General features: G+C 43.9%; 1 protein-coding gene across 1 annotated transcript in view; it reads left to right on the forward strand.

Annotated features, from left to right (window-relative positions):
* LOC308302482 (A disintegrin and metalloproteinase with thrombospondin motifs 2-like) overlaps nt 1-15,870 on the forward strand; it is a gene marked incomplete at both ends in the record, with an annotated part of 197,632 nt that overhangs the window by 106,314 nt on the left and 75,448 nt on the right. The window lies entirely within an intron of this gene.

Below are 15,870 nucleotides of genomic sequence, written 5' to 3' on the forward strand. Positions count from 1 at the left end.
ACACACACACACACACACACACACACACACACACACACACACACACCTCGCCAACACACCCACACATACACACACACACTCTCTCTTTCTCTCTCACTCAACCAAAGAAAGTTAAAGAGTCCTCCGTTTCGGAAGTTAGCATAGGCTATACAATGTAAATTATGGCTTTACAGTTTACACTCACATTAATTTTGTTCTATGTCCCACGTTCCTTTCATATCTTTATGAAATCTACCAGGGATTAGAGACAGCAGCCTGTATCAATGGTACATGGATGAAGATAATTGACTCCATTTCTCTAAATGAACATGTTGACTGTGGGGTAATTGCTTGGTGGTTAAACCCTACTGCATTGAGCTGTGTTTCTTATGTGCAGTGTAAATGAGATTATATTTATTCTGTAGTGTGTGCGCGTGCGCGTGTCTGTCTGTCTGTCGACAGTATCTATCTAGATAGCTAGATAAATATACTGTAGCGTAATGTAATATACGCAGCGCTACTGATGCGTAGCTTGTGAGCTAGTTCGGGCCGATACACTCCAGAGGTTTTACAATATTGAGCAGCACTATTGTGGGAAATGTTGTTGTGAGGCATCAAGCAGCTGACCGAATTGCTCTTAACCCTTTATCTGCCTGAGTTAAAACATTGTCTATCCCCGGTATTTCTCTAAGCGGATTCAAATGAACCAAATGAACGCTAACGGGTCCATTTGGTTCCTTTTGTACACTGTCAAAGTTAAAGGGACAACACCATGAATTTTTTTTCTATTTGTTTGGTCTAGCCAGTGTCTCTTCAAGCCCCCCAAAAAACAATTCATTAACTCTAAGCCCTGTCTTTCGTTTCAGTGATTTTCTGAATGGGCGTGTCTGAACGGTACTCTTTTGAAATCGGCCCCATTCTATGTCACAGGGGGCTCATTTCCATAGTACCGCCCCTCCACCTTCCTGGCAACTGAAGAGAAGGGGCCAGTACTTTTGGGGTGGATTCTATTGAGACTATGGGGTGGGCGGGGTAAAGTGGTGCTAAAATTGGAACGATACAGGGAAGATTAGCATGGTGCCATGCTAAAATTGGAACGATACATAGAAGATTAGCTTAGTATCGTTCCAATTTCAGCCCAAAGACATTTTGGTGAGACAGACATAACATGAAATGTCAATATCAGAGTGATTGTTTGGGCTAAAAGCTGTATAAAACCGTATTGTGGACCAATATTTATATAAAATATATATTTTTAAAACCATGGTGTGGCCCCTTTATAAAGGGGCCACACCATGCTTTAAAAAAAATATATATAAGGAGAGACCTCAACATTTTGAGAAAAACTGGTCTATCTGCCACTGCCAGCATTCAGAGAGTTTTTCCACTAGCCTTTTAAAAATTATTGAATATTATGAGTCGCCCGATCCGCCCACAGGTGGTCTCAAAAGAGGCTCTGTTGAAGTCGGGAGGGGAAATGGTCCGGTGTCGATAATCCAATGCAGAGATACAGGCTGCAGACTGAAGGCTTGTTGAGTGACACGTTGCCATTGGAATGAATGTCATGCACATTCTAAAACTGACCCTGACGACTGAATCAGCTGATTTGTTTGTGGTCACGTGATCCACGTGGCTCCACATGGTCCAGAGAGTGACAAAAAAAACTAATGGTGACTCATAGGTTAGCGAACAGTGCCATCTAGCATTGGAAAAAACTCTTCTTATGTCTTTGGCGGGCAATGAGTTAAATAATTATCTTCTAATGTTCTGAGCAGGAAATAATGTGTAGCAGAGCCAGAACGCCAAAATCAAATATAATATTCACACTTTTATATATTAAGTAAAATGTTCTCAGCTATTAATGAGTCATCTGCTTGAACTGTATACTAGTGTACACACACAGTACTGTATTTATACAGTACTTATATTATTTATATTCCTTGGTGTCACTGACAACTGAAACAATGCATTGTGGGTCAGATACAATAGGCGTAACTCCAATGAAACACATGATCAGGGGTGGTAACTAAATACTTTTACTTAAGTACTGTACTTAAGTACAATTTGGAGGTATTTGTACAGTACTTTACTTGAGTATTCCCTGTTTCCAATAATTTTACTTCTTCTACTCCACTACATCTTGGATCCAGATATTGTACTTTTACTCCATTACATTTATTTGAAAACTTTAGTTACTAGCTACATTGCCGATATAAATTATAATATTATAAAACATACATGAACCACTTTAGCCCTATTTTATACCTACGCTATTTGAAAATAGCAGATCTACAAGCTGTAGATCTGTGGATTTTACTTCTGGTACTTTAAGTACATTTTGATGCCAACACTGTCATACATACTTTTACTCAATTACATTTTGAATTCCAAACTTTTACTTGTAACAGAGTATTTCTACATTGAAGAATTGATACTTTTACTTAAGTAAGAAATTTGAGTACTTTTTCCACCACTGCACATGATCAAGTATCAGACCGTCAATCCTCTTTTTTTTTTAAATGCAACTTACATCCTCGCTAAATTACAGTGACAAGTAAACGACGGAGGGGGAAATGACTCGGCTCCCTCCAGCTGATACCATCGGAGGGATCCAGTGGTCGCTCCCGGTGCCCATCTGCCCGTGAGTCCAGTGATTGGATTATAGCCGGAGCTTCATTAGGGCAGGGAGATAGGGGAGACTCCCCTCTCCTCCCTGCTAGAGTATACAGTTACCGCTCATTGATTAGCCATACGGTCGGTGAACACCGGCTCCCCCTGTGGCTCCCCGGGGGGAACACAGATGCACGCCCCTCGAAGACAGAGTGTTGCATTAAATGTAGAGTAGTGGTTCTCAACCAGTGGCGTCAGTTCAGCAAAAGCTAAGGTATGGCAACATGACTGGTGTCTTAAGACACCTGTCATGTTGCCATACCTTAGCAACAGGGATGATTGCGACGCACAGTTACTATGAAAACCTCCACCGGCTGTCTGTCAGTCAGTCCGTCACCTTACGTCACACTTTTGGCCCTACTCTTATCTCCAGCACCGTTGCCCCTATCCATGCCAAACTTTGCGCACACACACTCCTTGGCTGGCAAACCACAACCTCCGCTCCTGATTTCTCACATATGCCTCTCTTCTAGCGCCACCATGAGGTTGCTTTTTGCAGTGTGTATACATGCGACCTACCTGACGGTCGCTTATCTCCCGATTAAGTAGTCTTACTGGTGAATTTATTTTAAGAAGTACATTTTCTTTCTTTCCCCTGTAGCCAAGGTATGGCAGCTGCCATACCTTGCCATACCCAATTGACGCCTCTGTTCTCAACCTGTGGTCCATGACGGTATTGCAAGTGGTCCTTATAAATAATTGTCTCAACACTAAGATGTTAATGATCATACAACACAAATAAGAATTTAAGGTATACTACGTTAGTTCCATTGATCCTCTTGTTTGGAGGTAGTCCGACATTTTAAACATGTTGCATAAAGTCATAGCTGACTCCCACATGTACAGTAACATAGGCTACTTGCGGAGCACACTAACATTGTAAAGAAGATGTTAAAAAGATAGCAAAGTTCAAAAGATAGCAAAAATAGCCAATGTATAAGCTCACAACACGTTGCAATGCCACGCGTTATGAGCTTGTTGACCTGATATTTTTGCTATTTGTCACACTCACACAAGTATATAGCTTGAGGAACACTATTGTGTTCCACTTCTCCATTGAACTCAATGGACACGGCCGCTATGTACAGTTTGGTTTTGAATGGTGTGCACGTCCTCCGGCTAAACTGCCTGAAAAACACAAGAGTGAGATCAGGGCAACATTGGATATTTACATACAGCTGCTTAAAAAGAAAAGAAAAGAAAAAAAAAGATCGGACAGAAATGTCTTACCCATGAGAAATGTTCTCCATAACTACTGACAAAGCAAGCTGTTTGGGTATGAAGAATTCTGCACCAATATTAAATGCATTTTATTTTATTAATTTCTTTGAATAAAAAAATATAATTAGGAAACTGTTAGGGGTCCCGCCTGTGACCCCAAGTATGTGGCACCCCGTCCTTTGAGACCCTATGCGCTGTGTCTGCTGAATAGAGAGAGAGAGACATGCTTTTCACACGGCTGCTGTGTGTTCGTGGAGCTCGACAAGATGGCCTTGGACTGGAATGACTCCTCAGCGCAGCTGGCCAACGCTAACGAGCTGTTATCTTCTCTCTGTCTGGGAAACCAACCTTGGACTGAGCGTGAGTGAGACAGGTGCCCGTCCCTCCCTAACGTTCGGGCCGTGCTGTTATCTCTTATCACGTCAACATGAGATATGACATCCTGGGAGAGAGGTGTTTCCCAGAAGCTTCTGATGTGAGAACGGACGACTCCCCAACCTGGCATGGATGGGGGAGTCTAGCCTGACCTTCACCGTCTCGATTATGAAAGGATGTGCGTGTTAGTGCATGCAGAAGTGCGTGAGAGCGTGCAAACGTGTGTGTGCTAAAATATGTTCTGTGTGTAAATCACGTCACTGTGACTGCAACGGACTACTGTATAAAGGAGACTGCTTCGTGTCTCCTGTTTAGTCTGAGTTGTTTTTTAGTTGAGTTGTTGCAGCTATCCCCGGCCCGTTAGGGGTCGGGGATGGACCTGTTTGTACTTAGTGCAATTTCTGCACCACTTGTTCCTGTACTTAGAGAGAGTTTGACTCTGTTTAGTTGAGTACTTATATAGTACTTCTTTTGTTAATTTTCATCGCCAATTTCTGTATTGGTGAGCTTATAATTTGTAACTGTTTTTATTTCACTAAAGCTTTTTTATTCACTTTTGCTTGGTGTCTGTCTGAATTCTTTTCAAGAGTTAACAACTTTTTAAAGGTTTGACTTTCTCTCCTTCCCTACGGGGAAGGCTGCACTCATGGGAGGAAGGTTTTGAACACCTTCAGGCACTCGAAACCATCTCCTGGCTGTGGGACTGATTGAGACTTTTGGTAAGATTCAACAAGAGTATTAGGTTAAAAGTCTTTTCACCCTATCAGAAGCCAACTCAGCGCGTGCTGAGCTGGTGGGCGAGCTTGACAGATAAAGCACAAATCTCCAAAACCCCTAACCGGATGAACTGATGTTCACTCTGGACGGTTTGTGCTAATAAGTTGAGCTGCGTCTCTCCCGAGCCCTTGGCGAGAGAAGCTACAAGTTCAGACTCACACTTTACACTGTCTTTGTGGTTTTGCATTCTCCATTCAGACCTAAGGTCTACATTTCTAAAGTAAGGTGCATATCTTGGTCTCTAAAATAAATAGTCGCTGTAGAAAGTAATAATATTCACCAGTTAAAGAGGGTCTCATTGATAGCTCAGCTTTCATTCAGAGAAGTGTATTTATATTAGTGTTAAATAAGTATATGTAATGTAAATATGTAAATATGTATATGTATATGTGTAATAGTAGGTTTACACAAACAAGGAAGGTTATTAAACCTGTTTGTGAACTTACATAGGTTTACACAAATGGGAAACTATTTGTGAACTTAGTACACCTACATAGGTTTACACAAATGGGAAACTGTTTGTGAACTTAATACACTTAATGGGTTTACACAAATGGGAAACTGTTTGTGAACTTAATACACTTAATGGGTTTACACAAATGAGAAATTGTTTGTGAACTTAAAGGTGTAGTGTAGTGACAGTGTTTCATTTTAAAAAGATCCGGTAACTTCTTGGGCTTAGGACCTGGGAAGGGTTCCGGGCGGCGTGAGGAGTACTTTAAAAGGTGGAAGAGTACTCAGTAACTCAAGCTCATTACATGGCGTCCCTGGGTGGGCTCGATTGATTATTGATTATTGATTAGTAATTGATTAATTATAGGCATAATTGATTAATTAAATTATTGATTATTGATTAGTAATTGATTAATTATAGGCATAATCGATTAATTAAATTCGTGTCCACTGCCACATAAAGAATAGCCGAGAGACCCTTGGAATATAGTTATTTACTACAGAAGTAAAGGATAGTTAATATTATCAAGGCTTAAGTGTTTTTTATTCACAAAACTCCCCAGAGCGTCGGAGATTTTGAACAGAGTGAAGTGGAGGTCTGTAAGCGCTGCAGACGGCCAGTTCGGTAAAAACAACTCCATCAGGAACTGATAAAATAGCAGTTGAGAACATCTAATAATATTATAACGACTTTGCGACCAACCTTAGTTATTTGGGCATGGACTCGCGGGCGAGCCCACATCGGCTCAGCTTAGGTTGGAGAACTCGGTAATAGTACATATTGACCAAGTTCGCAAGACCAGGTGAGCACTGAGAAATGGCCGAAGCTTCGGGTTGTAAACCCCTAGTTAGGAATGGAGAGGTTGCGCCAGGCATGGGGCAGGTAACTGTTGGTTCTCGTAAGGAGATGCCCTTTGCCTTGGAGTGTGCCAGACATGAAGTGTTGATCTGTGTAGCGCCAGGACAGTCCCCGCCCCCTGGGGACAGTGGAGTTGGAAAGAGTGCCAGAGTGCCTTTGGGCCCAAGGGGGGACCCAGGGGATGTCGAGCATTGGTTTGCCCGGGGTGCTACGTCCTGTATGGACTGTGCATCGTCCTGGCAGCCTATCCTGTTATGACCGCCGAAGCTGTGGTCAGATGTTCTTGCTCATGGTTGGGCATTGCCCTGGCCGAATGCAAATGCCAGAGGGGGTGTCCTGACTGTGACCCCAATAATATGGCCCCCTGTCCTTTTAATCCATATGCACTGTTTGTACTGCATAGAGAGAGAAATGCATGCTTTGGCACACTGCTGACAAAGCTGCTCGGTGTTCGTGCATCCAGCTAGACAAGATGGCCTTGAACTAAGGTGACACCTCAACACAGCTGGCCGGCACTAATGAGCTCTTATCTCTTATCTCTCAACGGGAGATATATTTCCCGTGGGAAGAGAGAGGAGGAACCCGGAGGGAGGGGCACCCCCTCCCTAGGGAGGAGCTGTGGCCTGAGGCTCTGCATATAAGGAGCTCCTCAGGCAAGCTCTCGTCACAAACGTCTGCTGACCATCATATGGGACACCTCTCAAACCTTTCTATTCTTTGTGGAGAATTGGAACCTGACGACGACCTAGACATGGCCAGCGAAGGACAAGAGCAGATCATCTCCATTTGCCTGGACGACATGGATGATGACAATCTTCTTGCTAATAACTCTGGAGATACAGGCTGTCCAGGCTGTGTCAGCGGCTGCCCAGCCTGTCCAGATGAGCACATTATTGATTTGCATAATAGCAAACACCCGGAGAACCAGATCTCTGGATATCTCCCAGAGGAAGATCGGAGTGGTGCCTCCACCCCGGCTCCAGTGGATCAACCAGCGGAGTCCTCTGTGCCCATTGCGGGTGCTGTCTGGAAGGTGGTGTTTCCCTCACTTCTGGGGGACCTCGCTGACGATGAAGACTCCGAGATGCCCAGGATGCAGCTATATGGCATCAAAGGCAACAAGATCAACGACGATGCCCTGAAGGTTCCTCAAGTTTGGGAGCAGATCGCGGGCATCAGACGAGGACACCTGTCCAACAGAGAGCCGTTCCTGACACCTACTTGGGAAGACTACGTGTTACTGAAAGGCTACTCCATCAAGAGATTGGTGAACTATTCCCGCCTGATAGGAGACAACTGGCGCTCTATCGTGCCTGCATGTGTAACCATCTACAGGGTGATGGTGAGTTCTCTGCGTTACCAGGCGGGCCAAGTGTGGGCCACCATTGAAACTCAGGGATCAGGGCAGAATCGCTTTGGTTGCCTGGAAGCCATGTTGGGACCTCGTATGGAATATGGAAAAACAGGAATCCGGGATGCCTACCGAGATCCTGCAATATACCCATCTGATGCTGTCGCAGCTGCCATTGAGGCGAAAGCACGGGAGGGGAACCAGGGTGCCAGAGGAGGTCTTAGGGGCCCTGGGGCTCCTGCTCGGGACCCCAAGAATGTGGCACCCAGGCTATTCAAGCCGCAAGGCAAGAAGGCCTCGAGAAAGGAGACCCAGCCCAAGGCTGAGACAACTGAGGCCAAGGGTTCAAAAAACGGAGAGCGGGGAGCCACCAAAGGGGCTCCCCCGAAGAAGGCTCCAACATTCCTGCCTGCAGGAGAATGGGCCGCCCTCCCACAGGAGGAGAAGGAGGCAAGGATAGAGACCCTATGCGCTGTGTCTGCTGAATAGAGAGAGAGAGACATGCTTTTCACACGGCTGCTGTGTGTTCGTGGAGCTCGACAAGATGGCCTTGGACTGGAATGACTCCTCAGCGCAGCTGGCCAACGCTAACGAGCTGTTATCTTCTCTCTGTCTGGGAAACCAACCTTGGACTGAGCGTGAGTGAGACAGGTGCCCGTCCCTCCCTAACGTTCGGGCCGTGCTGTTATCTCTTATCACGTCAACATGAGATATGACATCCTGGGAGAGAGGTGTTTCCCAGAAGCTTCTGATGTGAGAACGGACGACTCCCCAACCTGGCATGGATGGGGGAGTCTAGCCTGACCTTCACCGTCTCGATTATGAAAGGATGTGCGTGTTAGTGCATGCAGAAGTGCGTGAGAGCGTGCAAACGTGTGTGTGCTAAAATATGTTCTGTGTGTAAATCACGTCACTGTGACTGCAACGGACTACTGTATAAAGGAGACTGCTTCGTGTCTCCTGTTTAGTCTGAGTTGTTTTTTAGTTGAGTTGTTGCAGCTATCCCCGGCCCGTTAGGGGTCGGGGATGGACCTGTTTGTACTTAGTGCAATTTCTGCACCACTTGTTCCTGTACTTAGAGAGAGTTTGACTCTGTTTAGTTGAGTACTTATATAGTACTTCTTTTGTTAATTTTCATCGCCAATTTCTGTATTGGTGAGCTTATAATTTGTAACTGTTTTTATTTCACTAAAGCTTTTTTATTCACTTTTGCTTGGTGTCTGTCTGAATTCTTTTCAAGAGTTAACAACTTTTTAAAGGTTTGACTTTCTCTCCTTCCCTACGGGGAAGGCTGCACTCATGGGAGGAAGGTTTTGAACACCTTCAGGCACTCGAAACCATCTCCTGGCTGTGGGACTGATTGAGACTTTTGGTAAGATTCAACAAGAGTATTAGGTTAAAAGTCTTTTCACCCTATCAGAAGCCAACTCAGCGCGTGCTGAGCTGGTGGGCGAGCTTGACAGATAAAGCACAAATCTCCAAAACCCCTAACCGGATGAACTGATGTTCACTCTGGACGGTTTGTGCTAATAAGTTGAGCTGCGTCTCTCCCGAGCCCTTGGCGAGAGAAGCTACAAGTTCAGACTCACACTTTACACTGTCTTTGTGGTTTTGCATTCTCCATTCAGACCTAAGGTCTACATTTCTAAAGTAAGGTGCATATCTTGGTCTCTAAAATAAATAGTCGCTGTAGAAAGTAATAATATTCACCAGTTAAAGAGGGTCTCATTGATAGCTCAGCTTTCATTCAGAGAAGTGTATTTATATTAGTGTTAAATAAGTATATGTAATGTAAATATGTAAATATGTATATGTATATGTGTAATAGTAGGTTTACACAAACAAGGAAGGTTATTAAACCTGTTTGTGAACTTACATAGGTTTACACAAATGGGAAACTATTTGTGAACTTAGTACACCTACATAGGTTTACACAAATGGGAAACTGTTTGTGAACTTAATACACTTAATGGGTTTACACAAATGGGAAACTGTTTGTGAACTTAATACACTTAATGGGTTTACACAAATGAGAAATTGTTTGTGAACTTAAAGGTGTAGTGTAGTGACAGTGTTTCATTTTAAAAAGATCCGGTAACTTCTTGGGCTTAGGACCTGGGAAGGGTTCCGGGCGGCGTGAGGAGTACTTTAAAAGGTGGAAGAGTACTCAGTAACTCAAGCTCATTACAGAAACCCATGTCAAAACATTGCCTTATGCCTTGTAATATTTAAATAACACAACATCCCTCTATGTACGGCCATGAAAGAGTGGCATGGCATGTGATTACCAGTTTTACACCTTCTCTACTGTCTGCCTACCTCTCTCTCTCTCTCTCTCTCTCTCTCTCTCTCTCTCTCTCTCTCTCTCTCTCTCTCTCTTTCTCTCTCACTGTCACACATCCATTATCTATCTCTATCCATCTTTCTGTCAGATTGGTGTCATTCAAATGTCTCCGTAATCCTCAAAGTGTGATTGTTAATTCATTCTTTGTGTCAGTTACGTCTCTATCGCCAGTCAATCAAAGGTTGTGATTTAAAAGTCCTGGGATTTCACACAGTGCGCACACACACACACACACACACACACACACACACACACACACACACACACACACACACACACACACACACACACACACACACACACACACACACACACACACATACACACACACACACACGCCACAAACGTGCGCACCCCTTTCTTTCCTTTTATTCCAATTGGACTGTCTTATTATTGACGGTTATATTGAGACTATTCCACAACTGGGTGTTGGCTTCAGACCATTGTTTGACTAGGCAGAAGTGTTTGATTTAATCTCTCCAGACATCCAAAGATGTTTTGATGGGAAGGTATGCTCTGATACCTCGACTCAGTCTAAATCCGCCTCTGTTGAGCGTCGGGTAATTACGTCTTTGATTACAGTGTTATCAGCCTTCCCTCCCTGCCAGGGGTGTCACACCAAATTCTGGGCCCTGGGTACAATGATTCACTGTGGAGACCCTGTGCTTTAACTATTGAAAAATAGCAGATATATGCGAGCTTGTAGATCTGCTATTTTTGAAAAATCGTGAAAATCTTTGAATATTTCAAATCCCTCTAAGGTTTTTTGAAAAACCTATGTTTCTATATGTCCGCGGTGCTCAAACCTTTTTATGTGAAGGACCCCCAAAATGATATGTATTTGTCCACGGACCATCATCATCTCAAAATATTTAGTTCCAGGAACCCCCCAGAAGCAAAATTTGAATTTGAGTTTGACAAATGTTCACTTAAAAAAATAGATATATTCAAAGATTTGCACACATTTTCAGAAATAGCAGATCTACAAGCTTGCAGCGCGGCACTCGGTGCCGCGCTGTGAGCTTGTATATCTGCAATTTTTCAATAGCTAAAGTATAACATAATTAAGGTCCCTCCACCTTGGGCCCTAGTAACTCAGTCCCACTCCCCCCCACCCCTTGTGACGCCCCTGCTCCCTGCAACCCCCCCTCCCTCCCTGTACCGCACCGGCTGAGGGTATGGAGTGATAAATGGCTGCTTTAATTGTTTCTAATTGACAATTGTGCCGAAAGACTCTGTTATGAAACACGGGCAATTTAGTAACACTGATACACTGTAGCGCCTTATTAATTCTCCGCCGTCTGGTTATTGAGTGCCACACTTCTGCGACGGAGTCTGTCTGTGCAATCGTCGGGCCTGCCTGAGCAACAATGTCTTCCACACGTGAAAGCGTGCCAGTTTAAAATGCCAAAACATTTACTTCTCCTTTCTGTGTTCAAACTCCTCACACTGCTGAATGTTCCTAATGGTTCAGGATGTTAAAATCTCAGTTGATCCAGCGTGCCCTGTAGGTATAGCTGTATCAGAGATGAATGTGTTATGTAGTTTGACGTACATATTTACATTTAATGATGGTGTGATATTGGATGATAAGTCCTCTGCTTCTACCCTGTGATGGTGAACTATTTGCATACATATTGTCTCACACCTTTAGATAAGCGTATTCTTTCTCTCTTTCTCTTTCCTTACGTTGTCCCTCTAATGAAAATCCCTCCAAAGGCGTGTTTATGAAAAGAGGGAGAGGAGAGGAGAGGAGAGGAGAGGAGAGGAGAGGAGAGGACGATAAGCGATATTATCGTTTATCGTGATAAAAACACTCACGATAAGCATATTGTGGAGATTAAATTTATCGCGAAATCGTCCTCCGTCATGCACTGGGATCAATTCACCTTTTATTTGCCGAGCTGCATGTCCGGTACGATTTAAACCCTCTATTTGTAAAAAATACTTACAAATATACATACTTGATACAGTCTTTTTTTTCACTCTCTACCAAATCTCTTTGCCAAACATTTTTTGCCCCAGGATAATGGATGTTGTGGATATTTTTGATTATCGCGATATCGTAAATCACGATTTCTTTGGTCACAATAATCGTGATATGAAATGTTCATATCGTCCCATCCCTAGAGAGGAGATGACAGACTGCTCCTTACTGTACACTACAGTATACAGTACATCATGGTTACAAACAAATACAGTAGCTGAAACCATGTCCCACATCTTAAATGGGTGCCATGTACAGTATATAGGGGACTCTACTTAAGTAGGCATGACAGAATAGTACCTTTGATCACACCTTAGAGGAAGCCTTCTTAACCAACGTGTTAAAATATCATCAGCTAGAGCAGAGTCAGCAGACCATCTCACAGCTAGTCTACAGATGTAAACCTTTGGTTTGTATCTTTGGTAGCCTAGGGCTCCAAAAGGATAGCCTAACAGTTAGCAAGGTACTGCTCGGTTTCAGCTAGGAAGCTGCTCAATTTGGAGGAGGCGTTGTTTCCCATACCCATGATTGTTGTCTGCTGTGTTTGACAAGTATTTTTTACTTGTAACGCTAACGGGCTGTTTTCCTAATTATTATCTGACTGCACTGGCATTGTTTAAGTCCTCTGTACAAGGCATTCATGTACTTCTGTTTACAGTATGTGGACACAATTGAACATGTCAAGTGTGTGTGTGTGTGTGTGTGTGTGTGTGTGTGTGTGTGTGTGTGTGTGTGTGTGTGTGTGTGTGTGTGTGTGTGTGTGTGTGTGTGTGTGTGTGTGTGTGTGTGTGTGTGTGTGTCTGTGTCTGTGTGCGTGTCTGTGTGTGTGCGTGCGTGTGTGCGTTTGCGCGTTATTGTGGGGGTGGTGTGGTGGTCCTAAATGTTGTATCATTTGAGTTGTTGATGGGTGGGGTTTATAAATACTTCTTGTGTGGGTGGGTTCATAGAGTTGGTGGCTGTACTTATGTGCAACTGTTTCTTCATCATTCTCTGTTGTTTTCAATGTGAAGCACATTAAGTTTGCTTGGTATAAAATGTGCTATACAGATTAAATTGACTTCAGAGCCTGACAACAGTTTCTGGCACAGTGCCGAAAATACTACGTACAACTTACAAGTACAACGCCAAAACATTAACAGAGCTGACTTGGAACGGCAGCTCTGGACAACCGGATGTCCATAAATCTCCATAATATATCGGTCGGATTGGCGATGTGGCGTATACGTGAGGGCCCAAACCTCTAGTTGTAAATGTTAACCTACGAGGGGTTTGCCTAATATGGCTTAGTTTATTGTGCCAAGTGACAAAGTGTATTATTCAATTTAGGTTCATTATTTTGTGTGTGGTATTGCCTGAGTGGGAGTCCGGTTCATGGAATAGATTATCATCAAACCGTTGCCTGGCTATTTTCCGTGTAAGATGCAAAGCATAAACTATGGTCATTACTAGCCAATAGCTACAGTAAGCTGGTACAATGAAACAGCAGTCCAGCAGGGCACAGGAGGACTCGTTGTGTACCTCCCCAATGCCCATCAGCCAGATACTCTCTGTCTCTAGCAAACAGACAGTTATGTAAGAGGGGTGAGCTTAAGGATGTCTTGTCTCCCTCACCACCAGAAATCCTCAGAAAGACGCTTATCTGTGGTCAGTTAAAGGTGTCATGTCACGCCGCGAAATTTTACATTATGATACAGTAGGTCACGTGGTATCTATGTAAACGCTCTGAAACGGGCAGAGAGCAGCGCCTCTCGCAGCCTCGCACTGACCAGGAAATTGAGGAAGTGGCCTCAACTTAAAATAATATATACATATTTCGTCCCGCGAGGGAAATTAAGCATTTTCAGCCCACAAGGAGCGTGTGAGCAATTAGGGGTTAAGTGTCTTGCTCAGGGACACTCAATGGCATTGCTACCCTGGCCTGGAATCGAACCAGGGACAACCAGGGGCTCTGGTTCCTCAGGTGGCCTCCCTAACCATTCAGCTAACTGCTTGACATGAACAATGTTGCTAAAACTACTGTAAGATATCTGAGAGGTAATATCATTTTTATATGCACAGATTTAGTAATAAAATACATTTTCCTGTAAGGCGACTTCCTGGTTTTCATAGTGTGGGCAAGAGGAGACGGACCGACCGACAAGACAAGTACAAGTGTAGTACAGTAGAGGCACGGCGTGACGTCATCAATAATATTATGCGTGTCATAACAGCTTCAAGGTGTTAAAGCAAGGGATAATGAATGGTGAGCTGGTCATTGTTAAGAAATGCGACAGGTATCAGTTGAGGCATGTTGGCTGCCATTTTGAAGCCTTCGAGAACCAAGGCCTCGGAGAGGGAGAGGTCGACAATGCAACGCGAGGCGTTGTGAGCATGTAGATCGGCTAATTTCACAATTTCTGCCTCTAATATTTGACAATTTGGCCAATGTTTAATTTGTCATTTTAGAGGTATTAAAAAGTCCTTAACTCATACCCTGCCAAACCCGAGGAACCCGAGAATTTCGCGATGTCCCTCCCTGCCACGCCCGAGGAACCCGAGAATTTCCGCCATTTTGAAAAAGAAAAAAAAAAATTTTTTCAAAAAATTTTTTTTTTCAAAAAATGTTTTGGGACCCCAAAAACGTTAGTAGGCATGATAGCGATCGCGAAATTGCTTGTTTAACCCCCATACAACCCCCATACAACTCAGGTAGCAGACCTCCAAGCTCACAACAGTGTAAAACATAATGGCTGCTATCTCATGAATGCCTGAACGGATTTCCATTCGGATTCTTTTGTTTGAAAGCTGTGAGCAATGTGGACACACGTGGTGCATTATCTAGGCATGGGTGTGCATGATCCGTGCACTATGAATTACATGGAAGTCTATGGAGACGAATGGCAGTTAAAGAGTACGAAGGTATTGTTAAATGGCAGCATATGAGTTAAATTGTCACTTTAGAAATGTGCAGATACCCTCTATACACTTAAACTTTGTGTTGGTTTGTTTACTGTTGAGTGAGAAAGTTAATCATTTCGGGACACCTCCAAAATAATTTGGGGACCCCCTTGGGGGTCCCGACCCACAGGTTCAGAACCACTTTAATAAACAACCAGTAAGACTCCCTAATCGGGAGATAAGCGACCGCCAGGTCGCAGCGTGATTTTAGGGCAAAACATCGACCCATGAATCAGCAAACGAGAGCCAAGCAGGCTCACAACACCTTACGTAACATGACACGTTGTGAGCTTGTAGATTGGCTATTGTTTTCGAAGAGATTTGGTAGAGGGAAACATTGAGTTTAGACACCTTGGGGACATCTAGGTTTCATGTCATCAACATTTTTTACTAATTATTACAAATTATTACTGCAATCTCTATTAGCTTGGAATCCCCACATGCGTGCGTGCGTGAGTGTGTGCATGTGTGCATGAGCATGCTGAGCGGGCCCTCTGTGTTACATAAATCACCATGCATGAGAATCTCTATGACAGTTCTCTGGAGCTACCTTGACTGGATGCACAAGCAAGGTATCTGCCGTGCACAAGCTAGAACACAGGTGCATACACGCACACACACACACACACACACACACACACACACACACACACACACACAGAAGTTGGCGAGAAATTCCAGTGTGTGGTCGAATCCACTCAATATACAGTAGCGCTCCAGAATGTAGAGTGGAGCTGCCGCCCCCCCCCCCCCCTCCTCTTTTCTGCAGGTAAGTTGACATTCTTGACATTTTGGAAAGGTTGAAAGACAAAGTACCTTTGTCTCCTAATAAGGGCGTGCTCTGTACCCCACCAGAATGAGAATACTGGGAGGAGAGGGGGTGATGGGTGACCAAGGTAAACTAATGAGGATTGGGG

Source organism: Nannobrachium achirus (assembly GCF_963921795.1).
Source record: "Nannobrachium achirus genome assembly, chromosome: 17".
Lineage (NCBI taxonomy): Eukaryota > Metazoa > Chordata > Actinopteri > Myctophiformes > Myctophidae > Nannobrachium > Nannobrachium achirus.